General features: G+C 38.4%; 1 protein-coding gene across 2 annotated transcripts in view; it reads left to right on the top strand.

Annotated features, from left to right (window-relative positions):
• The window catches only part of sema3h (sema domain, immunoglobulin domain (Ig), short basic domain, secreted, (semaphorin) 3H), a 59,813-nt gene that overhangs the window by 1,223 nt on the left and 43,130 nt on the right, over positions 1–15,460 (top strand). The gene's annotated exons all lie outside the window — the stretch shown is intronic.

Below are 15,460 nucleotides of genomic sequence, written 5' to 3'. Positions count from 1 at the left end.
GTGCATCCATTGCTTTAAGTTGCAGTTATGGCTTACAAAGAAGTAATTATCACATGGCAGAAATCCCAGATTCAGATAATCACCAAATTAATTATCTTTTGGCCTCAGGCCGGTCTGTTAACCACTGTGAAATCTTTGCAGTGGGTGTTAGAAAAACACGATGATGGACACAACAGTGCCTCCTTATAACAAGCAAAGGACGGCCATAACTCACTGAAACTTCAGTCTTACTGGTTTATAACTACACGGTGCAGTATGTGGTGTATTTCACTTCTTTTTTTCTCAGTTTCTCTCTCTGCACACTATTATGTTTGTGTGCAGCTCACTTAAACTGTTTATGCTGAATTAAAGCTCAGAATCTGCCAATAATAGCTTGATGTATGCTTGATTTTGACCATTAAAGGCTGATGTGGTGCTGCATCAGCAGTCAGTGCCTAAGCTGTATGCCTTGACCCTGTGGGAGCAGCATCAGCATTGGGTTTGCCTCACGGAAGGAGGATTTGAACATGTTGTGTTCATGATAGAGGGTGCATGTGATGCTTTAGGAATTACCTGTTAGCATTCTACTCTAAGACATAGAGTAGGACTTAACACTTTGACCCGGGTTGGATATTTTGTCATTTGTTGACAACAAACGTGATGGCTGAAGTAATGAGAAAGCAAAGATCTGCTTCTTGTAATTAAAACAGGATTTGGGATTTGATTGTTTGCTCTCCTTGCTCTATTTATGGTGACTCGCTTCAGATTAAACAAATTTTTTTTTAACCATCCAGACCCATCCAGACCCTTTAATCATGTTTACCTAAGCCACTGCAGAGTGAGAAACCAACTGTTTACACCTTCTTACATAAACTGAAACTAGAAGGGTCCATGTCGCAGAAAAGATGAGGCTGGAGTTGATGAATCGTGACCCAGAAAAGGACAGAGAAATGGAGAAGAGAAGTCTTGTTGGATTCTCTCAGGTGGGAATTTAGCTCTAATGAGATCTGAATGAAGAAATCTGAATAATTGTGTGAAGGCTGTATGTTACACGTGCCCGAAGTGTGTGCTCGAATGTGTTTCTACAAAGGTATTTATGTGTTTGTGTTTAGTTAAGTTTCAAGATAAAAACTTTTCTCCATAAGAAGAGCAGTGTTTTCAGGATCTCTGCCCATTTCCCCCCTTTGTTGTGTGCTGCTGAAGTTTTTGGACAGTTCTGTTATTTTCTTTGTGTGTGGCTTGTATCTACTGTGGTCAGCCGTCTTTGGATAGAGAACAAAAGTGTGTGATGCGTGAAGGGGTTGTGATGTCCACCATGTTTGTGCTTGTGTGTGTGTGCTCTTTCTTTCTCTCTGTGGGAGCTCTATGCTGTGGTCATTTCTCTTCTCATCACTTTAGAGATTTTACTTAGACAGAGGGCGGAGATTTTTTGTAAAGAAATTGCTGTAATTAGAAAAGGATTTCAGCTTCACTTGAATACTTTGAGTGTGAGTTTGTTTGGCAGCTCAGAGACACTGTACATTTAGATGTTCCTTGATCACTCGGACCCATAGCAGACAAGTTATTGATTAAAAATGGGTTGAATCTGCCACAGAAATGAAGTATTTTAACCCCCATCAGTAAAGAAAAATGTCTGTGACTGTGAAGCAGGAGCCAAGCAGAGAACAGTGATTTAACTGAGTGTGGCAGCAGAGAAATAATGATAGAGTACAACAAGGAAAACAGATGACATGAATGAACAATGAAGAAAAATTAGGAAAACTATATAGACAGAACAACATAAGAATCTGACAACACAATTATATGGACATGAAATAAAAAAAAAGAAGTAAAAAGAAAAATATTGACATCTTAGAAGAAATAATCTATAAACATTGAGAACTTCAATAGTGGATAGCATTAGCATTAGCATTAGCATTAGCATTAGCGTTTAAGTAATATTACCAATCATACTCTAACAAACTGACATTGTAATATTATTTTCTTATGCATTGTTTTATGAAAACAAAAAAGCAAAAGAATAACTATGGCTTAGAAAACAGTTTAATTAAAGCTCCTCTAAAATATGTTAAACAATGGATGAACTTAGAGTGCATCGCTATACTAGCCGTGAACTATTTTATCCAACCAATAAAGCCAGAAGCGTATTCATTAAGTTTTATCTGTGTCACAAGTGTGAACTAAAGCACATACTCAGTTTAACTACACTAACTAGAGAAGTGTATTGTGTGTCCACCCTTGATTACCTTGTAATTTTTTACTGTTTTGAGGCACAAAATTAAAACACAAAATTACATTCAAGTCAAATTAATGCTTGGATGAATTGTGTACTGTTGTTTCATTGGACTTTTGTCAAGTCAAATTACATTTTTGAAAAAAAAAAAAAAAAAAAGAACAAGAAATATCAGTGATATCACCAAGTGCTTGTTCTGAATGAGTTTATGGTCCACACAATACTGGCTACTTACTGATTCACCCCAGATGGGACTCAAACCCACCATCCCTGGATTAAGGTGGTTTTATACTCGCACGGAGTCTGCATCACCACTGTAAAGGCGCTGTGTAGCTCTGCGGAGGCCCAGATTGACAAGTCAGAACAAAACCATGGCGCAGCCATAACGTGGCGCACATGCTGCATAAATGAGGGGTTATAATTGGTCACTTTGGGATTACGAGTTTTTGGATTTTTGGATCTTCTTGCTGAATTTGTGTAGTAACCATCATTTTTAAAAACAACACCTAATGGATCAAGTTTAACGGAGGCTGATCAAATTATTTCTTTGTTTTCTTCCACAAGCCAATAAGGGAACTGAACCATACTGGACGCCATTGTTGTTTTAAAACAGAAATTACAAAATGAACTGAAGTGAACCATCAAAGACCTCCGACCTGGTGCGTTTACAGGCCGATACCACCCCTGCTCCCACCTTCAGATTAGGAGGAGAAACTGCAACACGACACTAAAATAGCGTGTACCACCTACGCTTGAGTGTAAGAGCATACTCACCAGCATCAACTATGCCATAATAGACCGCACGCAGACACTGCATGAGTATACATCCGCCTTTAGGAGGGCAGTACCTTGTCCATTAGGCCACTGATGTCACCTTTATCAGAAACATTGTGTGTCAGAAACAATTCTGAGAAAGTTGTGGACTGAATATGGGAACACTTGTGTTGTTCTTACTCTCAGATGTAAGTCGCTTTGGAGAAAAGCATCTGGCAAATGACTGTAGAATAAAATAGAATAGAACTGATATGATTGGAACCATGAGACAAAAAGCAGTGATATCATCAGGCACCAATGCTTCTAGTCTTATTAACCTCTAAGAATGGGTTAAGCCCACATCTTGACTGTCTTTACATTACTTCTTAAAGAAGGCTTGTTCATCCATTGCATTCTGTAGTTATTTATGAATATAGGCTGCATAAGTAACATATAAACACCCCAGATGGGACTAGAACTCACAATCCCTGCCTGAGGAGGCCAGTGCCTTATCCATTAGGCCACTGGGGCAAACATAATGCCTAAACAGACATGTATCACTGAAGGTTGAATGTTGATGGGAGCCTGACAACACTGGAAACACGAGACAAAACCTGCCTGTTTTTAATACAGAGGTGCCTGAGGGCCTGAAGATCACAGGCATCCCAAGAATGTTTCCAGATTTTTGGGATGTTTTGATAATATTATGCATTTAAAATCTTCTAACTTTACACTGAGAAATATTATTATCATACTGCTGCATGAGTTGTAGATTTGTTCCCCCCCCCAGATTTCTGAACCTCTGTCCATACTTACCTCTGAGAGACTTTACCTTTCGAAGGTGCACTTTTTATATCCAGTCATCTTACTGACCTGTTGCCATTTACAGGGGCAAAAATCCCATTGCATTTTTGACGGGAACAATAAAGACTAAAATTTCAGAGATTAATTCCTGGGGGGAACATGAAAAAATTGCTCTCCCTCTGTCTCTCCTGCTACTTTGCAACTTGCCTTGCAGTTGAGCCCCTTCTGTATGCAGGTTTGTCTGTGTTCAAGCAGCAATATTAACAATGTATTAGTTTGGTCGGTGGCATCCAAAGACATGCATGTTAGGTTAGGTAAACAGAGAACCATAATTTCAATTCTTTGTTTGTCCTGTACATGCTGCAGAATTGACAATAAAGCTGACTTTGACTTTTAGGTCTCTCTTGTAAATGACTGGATTTCTTAATGGGACTGCCTGTATAAATAAAGGACAATGATAAATAATGATGATACACCTTTATGACCCCATCTAACAGAATTTCTTTGCTCTAATTTCCACTGTAGTCCATCAAAGTGGCTTTACAATAAGTTAAGCGCCAACATGAGGTCCAAAAGTATAAAATATATATGTTCTTTGAAACACCGTAACTCTTCAACTGTTTACGCTGTCGACGTAATTCAAACAGCTTCTGGAATCGCAGCTTTGTGCTGATATACAGTACATTACGGTCATAATGTGCTGCTAGTATATGGCCAGTTAAGGGCCATTTTGTTGACGCAGAAGACGGACATGCAGATGGACGTACAGTTCTGTTTGTCTTCTTCATCAGCTTCCCACGTAATTTGGTCTGTTTTCAGGGAGCTTAGCTAGGCGTCACTTGACACAGAAGACAGAGCAATACCACAGGAAATTGCAGGGACAGTACTGCCCACTAGTGGAGGTACTGACTTAACAACCATGGTGATGCAAAACATGCATGGCAGTGACGTATGACAATATTTAAAACGGACGTTGCTATTTACGTAGCTACGTAAGGGAGCATAAATGGACCTTTAACTGGCGTCTTGATTAAAATACAAAAACAAGCTTTTTTTGAACAAAGCAGGATAAATGTCACCTTTCATGTTATAACCTCATGTTTGTGGTGAGATAAATAACTTACTAGCTTTTACACATTGCCGTGGTTTCCTTTTCTTGTGAGACTGGCAGAGCTGCTACTGGTTGGAAAACGGCTAGTGGACCAAATCACTTTGAGGGATAGGGGGGTCATAATCTTTCAACAATTAAAGAGCACTTTCTTTTGTAGTTATAATTTGCACAGCTTGTCTTGTTCTATATTGAACATTGCAAAATTATTATTACAAGATTTATTTATGTTTAAATCATTTTTTGGGAGGACAACGTTATGCAATACTCAGGGGTCATGTCCCCTGTGTCCCCCCCAAGATTTCCGCCTGAGATTTGTAAATCGTTGCATTCTGTTATTTGCATTTTACCAACATCCCAACTGTATAAATTTCTCTCTACTCTGCTTTTACCAGATTTTTTTTAGCTGCCATAGTAGAGATTAAATGTCCAAAACACTCAACAGTAAGATGTAAAATTATGTGTTAAAAAGAAATAACCCATCTCTTTGGTAGAGGTTTGTTTTGTTCGCCATAAGAAAGGGGGGTATAAAGGGTTGGGGGGGGGCTTAAAATACTTAATACTTGCCTGATTACTTCCTAACCCCCACATATCTCTTAATGACTAAATTATTCCAGTTGTTCACATAAAAACCTTTGAGTTAACACAAACACACACACACACACACACATTTGACTGTAATGAGTCCATTATCCCAGCCATTCAGTGAATGGTAGTGTGATTTTCTTGATGGCACTTCAAGATAACATCTCTCTGTCGCAAACACACATGTGGAAGAAACATTCACATGCAAAGTGTTTGGTGAAACATGTCCAGTAGACATAGAAGGGGGCATGCACATATGACACAAGCACATGCAACAGACAGCAGCTGCAGATACATAAACACAGACATAGGTACTTCAGGGATGCACACACACACACACACACACACACACACACACACACACACACACACACACACACACACACACACACACACACACACACACACACATTATGTATTAAAAAATGACAATTATGACAAGATCCTATACACTCCTACAATCAGTTGATGTATACAAACACTCCATCAGCACCACTTTTTAATATTCATGAGAAAAATCATCAGCACAGTGAAATGATAAAACTGTGACTGGTTTATTAAGTCAGTTTGAATCTATTAACTCGCTCAGAGGCAAAGTCATGTTTTATTCATACAGCATTCACTTCATGAATTGGTTTGCCAGAGACATTTAATGTTAATCAGTCACTTGAGAATACTGAGATTACATACAAGGTTTTTTTTTTAAAAAAAGTAAAATAAATAGACATCTATTTTTTACCTTTATACTGCTGCCTGTTTGCAGTAGTTGTGTCAAGCTGCCATAGAGTCTCTTTCTGGACTGAATTGTAATGTAAATGTTATGAACTGTAGCATTAGCATGCAGATTACTTGGGTATTACATCGTAGATTAGTTCATCACTATCTAGATCGGCTGCATGTTTGCTCATGTGCTTGTTTGTAAGGTTCGGTTGAGGTTTCTGCAGCGATAAATGAGCTGCAGAAATGCAGTTAACTTATTATATTTCCATAAATATTTTAGTTTTGGTGTATATATTTATGAAAAATAAAGCCCAGACAATAGTGGCATGAATGCTGAACTAGAAACAGCTGGTTCCATACATAAACAATAGTGTTCATTTACTTTTTAACAAAGTAGAAGGTCACTGTGTAAATGTGTTGTCTTTAAAAACACATGGACCAGCAGCTCTTAGCTGATTTGGCTGCTGTTGCTTCAAACAAAGCCCTAACCCATAACACCAACCTCCATGAGAACATCAACCTCCAACGTTGCCCCCTGTCTACACTCACTCCTCAAGTCAGTTCAGATTTGATCTGAATTTACAGCCATAAAAAACACAGAATTACATTTCAGGACCTTTTTTTTAAAAGAGAAAGCTAGCAGGTTTCACGTTACATCTCATATTTATAGGCTTAATAATTGCATTACTATTGAGCCCACAGGTTCAGTTTTTGGGCTGTAAAAGTACAAAATACATGATATAGATTTAAACAGTAGGCCATCACTATTTTTCTAAGCCCACCATAGAAATGCTTATCCTTCCTTTATCATCCTCTAGAGCAAAGTATTTTGTTAGTACTTTGGCACGTTGTACTGAGGATCATACAGATAATCTGTTCTTAAGTGATGAGTGGTTTAATATTTATTTCATTCCAATAAGTAAAACATTTTCCTCATTTCTCCCTTGTTCCTGTACCTGTTGCATGTTACACATCTTTTCACCAGCCTCACCTTTCTCTTTTCTGTGTGTGTGCTGAAGTTCTGGAATAAAGCACAAATATGGGCTCAATATTAAGTCATAAAGATTTTGCAGTTGTAAATGAATGCTTGCACATAATTTCGGTTTGCGTCTGTAAATCAAGCTTGTCACCCTGTAAAAACAATCTGCCTGAAAAATTCAAGTGTGCAAATGTGCAGAAAAGGTGTTTGCGTGGTTGTAAAAAAGATTTGTATTTGTGGGGGAAAAAATAAAGTTCTTTTGCGAAAACCCTGTTCATAGATGCAAAGCACCAAACTGCGTGCGAGCCTCTGAAGTTGGGGTTGCGAATTTTGTCTCTGTCTTTACACTTCTATCTGATTGGATGGTGACAAATCAAACTGTCCAATCAGAGCGCAGATGGCTTCCTGTCCTTCCGCACAGCTGCAGACTCTTAAAGGGGAGTAGAGTTTCAACAATGGACGAAGGCGCGAGTACGTCTGTTACGCCGGTGGGTAGGGATGTTATGCTCGAGCCAATCTGCTCGATCACGTGTCGAGCATGTGACACGGAACTGTTGCGAGCATTGTCATTGATTCAGCATGCCAAAAGTCACGTGATAGACCAAACGAGGCCTCGTTACCTTATCAGCGCGTTTTAAGCAGCACGCGGGATCTTCAAAGGGACCGGTCTTCAATCAATCTCTCAATGACAGATTACAAACGCTGAGGAGATTGCGGGTTTTTGAGAGGAGCCATTGTGCGACATTACATTTTGACAACAAAATTAGGGGAAGCATCACATCAGCATTAGTTTATATTGGATCACACTTTGCTTTTAGAGATTTTGGGACACAAACGTCTGCGTGAGACGCTGTTGCCAGGGTTACTGCTGAAGGAGCTCGGAGTGTGAGAGAAGGACGGATCGGGCGGTGCCTTCAACATCACAGGTAAGCTTTATTTCCTTCTCCTTATATAAATGTTTTAATAGCGATGCAAAAAGCAGACTTTTAAAATTCATCAAACTTTAACCAGAAGCATCCGAGGAAACGTCTCGGTCTGCAGCTGCAGAGGAAAACTACAACCTGCAGGACCTTAGACAGCCGAGCTGGTTTCTGATCATCATCAGTAGAGAATTTTAATAATTTTAAAGTTGGTTAATTACAATTTTGTTATTGTGTTTCTTTCAGGTGCAACCTCTCCAAAGCTGGAGAGGTAGTGTGCCAGAAGAGGAGCAGACCTGCAGCCTGACATTATTGAGAAAATACGTTTTTAAATAAAAAATTATGACAGATCACACAGTTGCCAAAGCATTTTTCTCATAATACATTTCAAGATTCAGTATTCAAAGTGTTTGTCATTTGCACAGTAAGGAAACAAGTTTCCCTGAACCACGAAAATCTTACTTTGCCGTCCACCCTGAATGCCAGAAAACATTATAAAATAAATAAACAATTAAAAAAACTAGATAGAAAATAAAGATAACATAAAAAAAACTTGGAGTAAATAATCTATGTACATAAATGTGCAGTGTGCTACATTCAACAACAATCAGCTATGCAAAAAAAAAGAAAAACAAACTCATGAGGTAGACGATAAGATACATTTGCAATATTTATTATAAATAATAAGACACATAAAACAGTAAACAATTTTACTACAACTGTCTAAAATCACTAACACAATCACTATCCCTGTTGCACAAGCACCCTTCCCTCATATGTTCCTGCTGTGAGTAACTATTGTCATTACAGATTGGTATACTTAAGTTACACCACAATTCTGTTACCTTTACTAATCTTACCTAATAACCCCTCTTTATAATTTATGAACTACAGAAAATAAATATTCACTCATGGTAGAATATGTATCGTTTATTGAATACGTATTCCAAGTTGAGATAGGGATGACAGATGTGAGGTGTCAACTGCAACGCTGACCTTCTGATGCAGACGCCCACAGCCAGCAGATGGAGCTCTTTAATATGGTCAAATGATTCAGAACACTAAGTCATTTTCATGCATTTGGGTCAAAGTTGGCTCGATGATTCATGAGGCCTCGGTTTCACCATCCCTAACTGGAGTTAGTAATTGCTGATTTGTCAGCTATCACATCGTGAGGCTAATATAAACCGGAAAAGCTGATCTTCATTTAAGAAAAAATATATATAGGCCGCAATTCTTAACTAAGAAGATACACAAGGACAACTTAGTTGGAGCGACACTAAAACAACTGAATGCTTCAATAAAGTTGTGACATAAAATATGAACTTTTATTCCAGCTATATTTAAAATTAGAACCCACCGGTGTAACAGACGTACTCGCGCCTTCGTCCATTGTTGAAACTCTACTCCCCTTTAAGAGTCTGCAGCTGTGCGGAAGGACAGGAAGCCATCTGCGCTCTGATTGGACAGTTTGATTTGTCACCATCTAATCAGATAAAATTGTAAAGACAGAGACAAAATTCGCAACCGCAACTTCAGAGGCTCGCACACAGTTTGGTGCTTTGCATCTATGAACAGGGTTTTCGCAAAAGAACTTTATTTTTTCCCCCACAAATACAAATCTTTTTTACAACCACGCAAACACCTTTTCTGCACATTTGCACACTTGAATTTTTCAGGCAGATTGTTTTTACAGGGTGACAAGCTTGATTTACAGACGCAAACCGAAAGTATGTGCAAGCATTCATTTACAACTGCAAAATCTTTATGACTTAATATTGAGCCCATACACAAAAGCCTTCAGAGCAATATTAAAAATCAAAAGTTACTTAATTATTAATTTATTCTTTCAGATCTTTTTCAATCTAGGCCAGTGCTTTCCAGGCTCTGGGCTGGGGATGTTGCTGAGATGTGGATTTCACTGGGACATTTATCTGGCACAGAATGAGGATTTTCTGTATTATTAATTCAGATGGAGCCAGTCCCCAATATCCACATTTCAGAAAGATGTAAATGAAGGTAGACCCCTTTTTTTTTTAAAGAAGTCTTTAATTTGCTCTTTGCTTACAAACTCATTTGGCAAAACATAAAGTTATTAAAAAAATTTGTCCAGAGTAGTTTGAGAACCTTGTTAATGTCCTTGCAACCAAACGTCTGGTAGCTACTAAGACATTAAAACCATGAATAGGCAGCTCAAAACTTGAGGGTTGTCTTCGCTTTCTGGACAGATACAGTGAACACAGTCTAATTGCAACCTTGTTTTGGCAACAACAACCCCTGACAACAGTGGACATGCAGTAAATTTACCCTCAAGAGGTTTCTGGAGTTAATATCAGAGGCTATCTTTAGTCTGGAACCTGTAATTAAACCAAAATCCACATGCTTCAAGTTTCTTCCATTTCCCTTAAGTATTGCTCCTGCCATCAGTAATCTAGAGCTTCTTACTGATCCTCACTGGTTTTTACTGTTGTCAGCAGGACTTCATGATATCAGATTTAAGACATTTAAGACATTTCTGTAATTCAGGTGTTGTTTACTGGTGATCAGGGAATTTAACTTTATACTTCTGTTCCCTGAAAGGAAGACGGAGTCAAAAAGTAAAGTAAAAAAGCCACAATGAAGGCAGAAAAAGATACCAGAATTTTAATAATGAGCTGACAGTGTAGAGTAAATTCATCATTATGTCACAAATGTAACCCCAATCTGGGTGTCTTTTATTGCCTCTATATCCAGCCTTGGGGAGAGGTTTATTTCTCACAGCATTCCTTTCACTTTAGCAGCTTTAGGGAGTTTAATCCACAAAGGCACACTTAACTTGTTGGCCAGCGGGAAACCAGAAGCAGATGGGATCAACAGCACTAGACTAACGCTGACCATTAGTTTACCTCATTAGCTGCAGATTAGGGCGAGCTGCAGACGCAGGATATGATGGTGTGTGGAGATGCTGTGGATACTCAGAGCTTCATTTGAAATTGTTCCCAGTAATTGTTTTGTGTGCTTATTTTACAATTATTGCCAAATAAATGTATTAGTCTTGCTTTAATTCCACATCAGACATGTTTACTTTTGTTGCCACAGGGGGCTTCATGTTGAAAAAAATTATTTTAAGCAAAAATAAATAAATAAATAAAACAGTTAAAAGATATTCTTTCTAGTTACTAGTTTGAATCTGAAGATGGATAATTGATGAAGAGCTAGTATAAAGTCTCAGATTAGTGCTACATGTCTATTAAAAGAAAACATCTGATTTCTAACCTTTGATGTTACCAAGATGATGTTCCCATGGCTGCACACAGAGTAGAAACCACAAGAATCTGATTCTTTCTGTTTTCATTGATGGAAAGATCAGACATGTGCCACAAAAGGTTGAAAGTCGGACTTCCCTTTCCTGTTTAAAAAAAGAAAGGATGTAGAGTGACAGATAGGGAGTTTAATCATCAGGCCTGGCTTTAAAGGAGAGATTCTTCATAAAACTGAGCCTCCAAGTCCACTGGAAATCACTGTAGACATCATGATTATCCATAAGTTTTTCAGAGCAGCTACTTTTTCATGGCTGCCTGTTTGTAAAATGTATGGATCTTTTTATTGCCCATTTTCCTAACTCACAGTGTGTGGCTAACATGCTTTGAGGCAGAGCCAAGAAGTAGAAGCCAAAAAGAATTTAATGACTGCAGTGATTTTTCACTTGGGTGTGGACAGCCGTAAGCCACGGCAAAGTGTTGCCTTATTTTTCTTTTTTGCTGCAGTAACTACTCTGAGGGAACACTGATGTGATTTTCTTCAGTCTCCAGTTCAGGCCACTGATCGTTTCCATTTGGCACAGATCCACTGCAGAATCATAAACTTTAACCTTCAGCCTCAGCAGCACAACAGAAAAAACAGAAAAAAAAACATAATTTGGACTCAAATTCTAAACCAAGGTCAAGTTTGTCCTCAGGCAGTTGGATTCAAGATTGATAAGAGATTCAATCACCAAAAATTTAATTGTTTTTTGCTTATTTTTGCCAAGTAAAAAATATTCCAGACTTGCTTTCTGTGAATGGATTGGAACCAGATTTGGTGGACATATCATTTGTCAGTTAAACAGCTATTTTATTTTATTAAATTTTTTTAAGAAAAGGCAACATGCTTTGAAATCTTGAAAGTTTGCCTGTGTAAACAAAAAGAAAAGAAAAAAAGATGTGGTGGTGTGTGACCATGCATTGTGTTTCTACTTTTTGCAACTGTGGTTATTGTTTGAGAGGTTTTTGCTCTAAGTGAAGCAATTCACCGTGTCTCAACTCCTGAATTAACACCTGCCGCCAGCCAAGTCCATCTTGAAATCAGCTGTAGTTGCGTGAAGACGTACCAATATGGTCATTTGTTGTCATTCACAGTTTTGGGGCTTCTGTCTCCAGCTGGAGTTTAATGTTCACAGCTTCTTTTTTCTAATCTATATTCCATTTAAACACGTCCTTTCTCTACCTCTGTCTGGCTCAGACCTTTACACTTTTGTCTGCAGATGCAGATTTCATGGACGTAACAGTAGGGCTTCATGGACAGAGCAAAGTGCAAAGATGTGGCAGCTTTTGGCTGAGAGTCAGGGGTCTAAATATAAGATTTAAAGGATTTGGTACCTTATAGGTTTTTCAAAGATGTATATTTACCTTTATGTTTGATTCTTAAGGTAATTTACCAGCAAATGTACCATTTGTGACTACCTCAAGTAAAATTTTGATATCAAAGCTTGTTAAATTTTTTATTAAAGCTTAATTTTATTACTATTAATTAATATATTTAGATTGTATGAACTTTGACTTCCCATTAAAGATGATATCTTACGATCACCATGAGATGTACTAAAACAGATGTATATGTGGGGAAAAAAAGCCAATTTATTTATTTATTATTTAAATAAAAAAATACTTTAAGGGTTTCAGGGTATCTAAGATTTTTAAAGCCAAACATGCAGTTCCAGTCCTCTTTACCTTTTTATGAAATTGCTGAAAAATTGCATCAAGTTAAGATTAAACAGATATTAAGCTGACAGGTAAGACCAGCTGTAACTGCTCTTTAAAAACATTGCTCATGCAGTCATGAGTAAAGTTTTTAAACACCTCTCTGCATCGAGTAGCTCTCATGCAAAGCTGCATATAACTACGTAAATGAGAAGCAACTTTAACAATCAGCACACCTCCTCTCAGACTAATGAAAATTAAAAAATAAATTAAATCAAATGTAAACAGTGAATAGAGTGTATATTTTTGCGGCATGGCAACCCAAACCGGGCGGTCAGATGATGATGATGATGAATAATCATTCATTGAAAGGTCATAGGTCAAGCTGTCCACGTGGGCCTGCTCTGTCGGTGACACAGTCCAGACACAGTGTGTCCGTGTGTTTAACTATAATTCTGCTGTGGTATGTCTGTGTGAGAAGGTGGGTGCATATGTTTGTGTGAGAGGATTTGGGTCTAAGAGGAACAGTAAGATATATAAGTAAAGAGTTAGATTTATACTGCAGATAATAATATTTATGATGCAGTTGTACAAGAGAGAGGGGAAAAAAGATTTAAGCTGGTTAAAAGATTATTATTTGGAAAACCCAAACAAACTGATCTAATTCAAAGTGCAGAGATTGGACTTTAACTAGTACATTGTGGAGACTTGTTGGTCGGTATCATTAAAATACACTCAACCAAATTCATATTGTATGCTGTGAAGCAGCAGTTTATCCTACAGCTGGAAAACTTAGTGTCCCAGTGGAAAGATAACCATGTCAAGTTTTTCAAAACATCCTAATAGTCATAGCAGGAGGTTAAAACACCAATGACACCCTCTCCTAAACAGTCTGTCACTTCACAAGTGTGATCTTGACACAGAAAAAACACAGACAGTGAGATTATATTACTAACTCTTACGTATGTGGACATGTGTGTTAAAAATGATTTTTCTGTGTGTGCACATGTCTGCACATGAGTGCCCATCTGTGTGCCTATAGGCTTTGTTCCCATGCTTCTGCAGGCCTCCCACTGTAATTGCAGCAGTAATTGGTGAAGTGATAACCCCATTTCCACAGGAAATGTGCCCCGGTTTCCTCACCGCCACCCCCCCTCTTCAACATTACCCCCCTCTGGTGGCGCAGCCAACAAAGTCCTCCCTTTGGGAACATTGCGCCAGACAGCTGAAGTTCCCTGGGGCTCAGCGAACAGACAAACAGACGGACAAAGACAGATGCACATGAAGACACAGAAACAAGAGTACACACACACACACACACACACACACATACACACACACACATGTAGTTTCCTAATGCTCTCTGATGGACAGTGCTTTAGGCTGTGGGAAAATAATTGGTTAGATTAATGATAAGTGTAGCTTGTGTGCATGTGCTTGTGGGTAAACACAGCAAAAAGTGGTGCATCTTGATACTGAACTCAAAATAAGGAAAACAACAAAGTTGGACTCTCATGAGGAAGACATCACTTGAAATATTTCTTTATTCTTGCATCATCATTTCTCTCATTTTATCTTATTTGTCATTTATATTTCACTGCACAAACTTCTCCGAGGCTCGCTGTGGTCTTCTGTTTTAAATGAAATATGTTGCAAGTTCTGCAGTCAGATTGGAAACTTTCCTTCTTAAAACTTGTCATTGTTTATAAAGTGTGAAATAATCCAGCACTAACTGTTTGCTGATGAAATCAGCACACATCCAACCTCAGACAGGCCCATCAGACCAGGAAGTCATCTTGGCCCTGATCAGATCTTGTAATGCCAGCATGGAAAATCTGAGGTGACGTTAACCATGCTGGATGCCAAGTGGATTATATCCTGTCACACTGCTTTTCCCTGTTCGCCCAGTGTTTGTGACGTATTGACACATTGGCTGGTAGCTGCACCTTGACAGCTGAGCTCAGAGCTGGTCCTGTCTGCAAGAGGGCATCTTATCATAGAAAAAGGATCATAAAATAGAGCTACGACATGGACACAAAAGAGAAAATCTAAATCTTTACTGTTATCAATTAAAATAACAAAATGATTTATCATTAAATATATTAGCTTTAAGCAATATGTCCAAAGGACAAATTCTGAAAATAACTACAAGGACAAAGTAAAAATGCTCTGTTTGGGACACTTCACATAAGGGCAAGGTGATGCCACCTTCACATTTTAGCTGGGCTACTGTTGGCTATAACTAATGATAGAGCAGACCCTTTAATACCAAAAATGTGCCAAAGCCAGTCACCCGTTTCCAGAAATAAGGTCACTCAAAACTCAACAGGCTGAGCTCTGATTCATTTGCCAACACAAGAGAGGAAACTGAGGTATGAGATCATTGTCGTCTTTTTGAAGCTTGATGGAGAAGTGGAGCATAGGAAAAGGAGGAAACCGTTA

The sequence above is a fragment of the Melanotaenia boesemani genome, chromosome 13 (assembly GCF_017639745.1).
Source record: "Melanotaenia boesemani isolate fMelBoe1 chromosome 13, fMelBoe1.pri, whole genome shotgun sequence".
NCBI classification, from domain to species: Eukaryota; Metazoa; Chordata; class Actinopteri; order Atheriniformes; family Melanotaeniidae; genus Melanotaenia; species Melanotaenia boesemani.
This window is presented reverse-complemented; position numbering and strand designations above follow the sequence as displayed.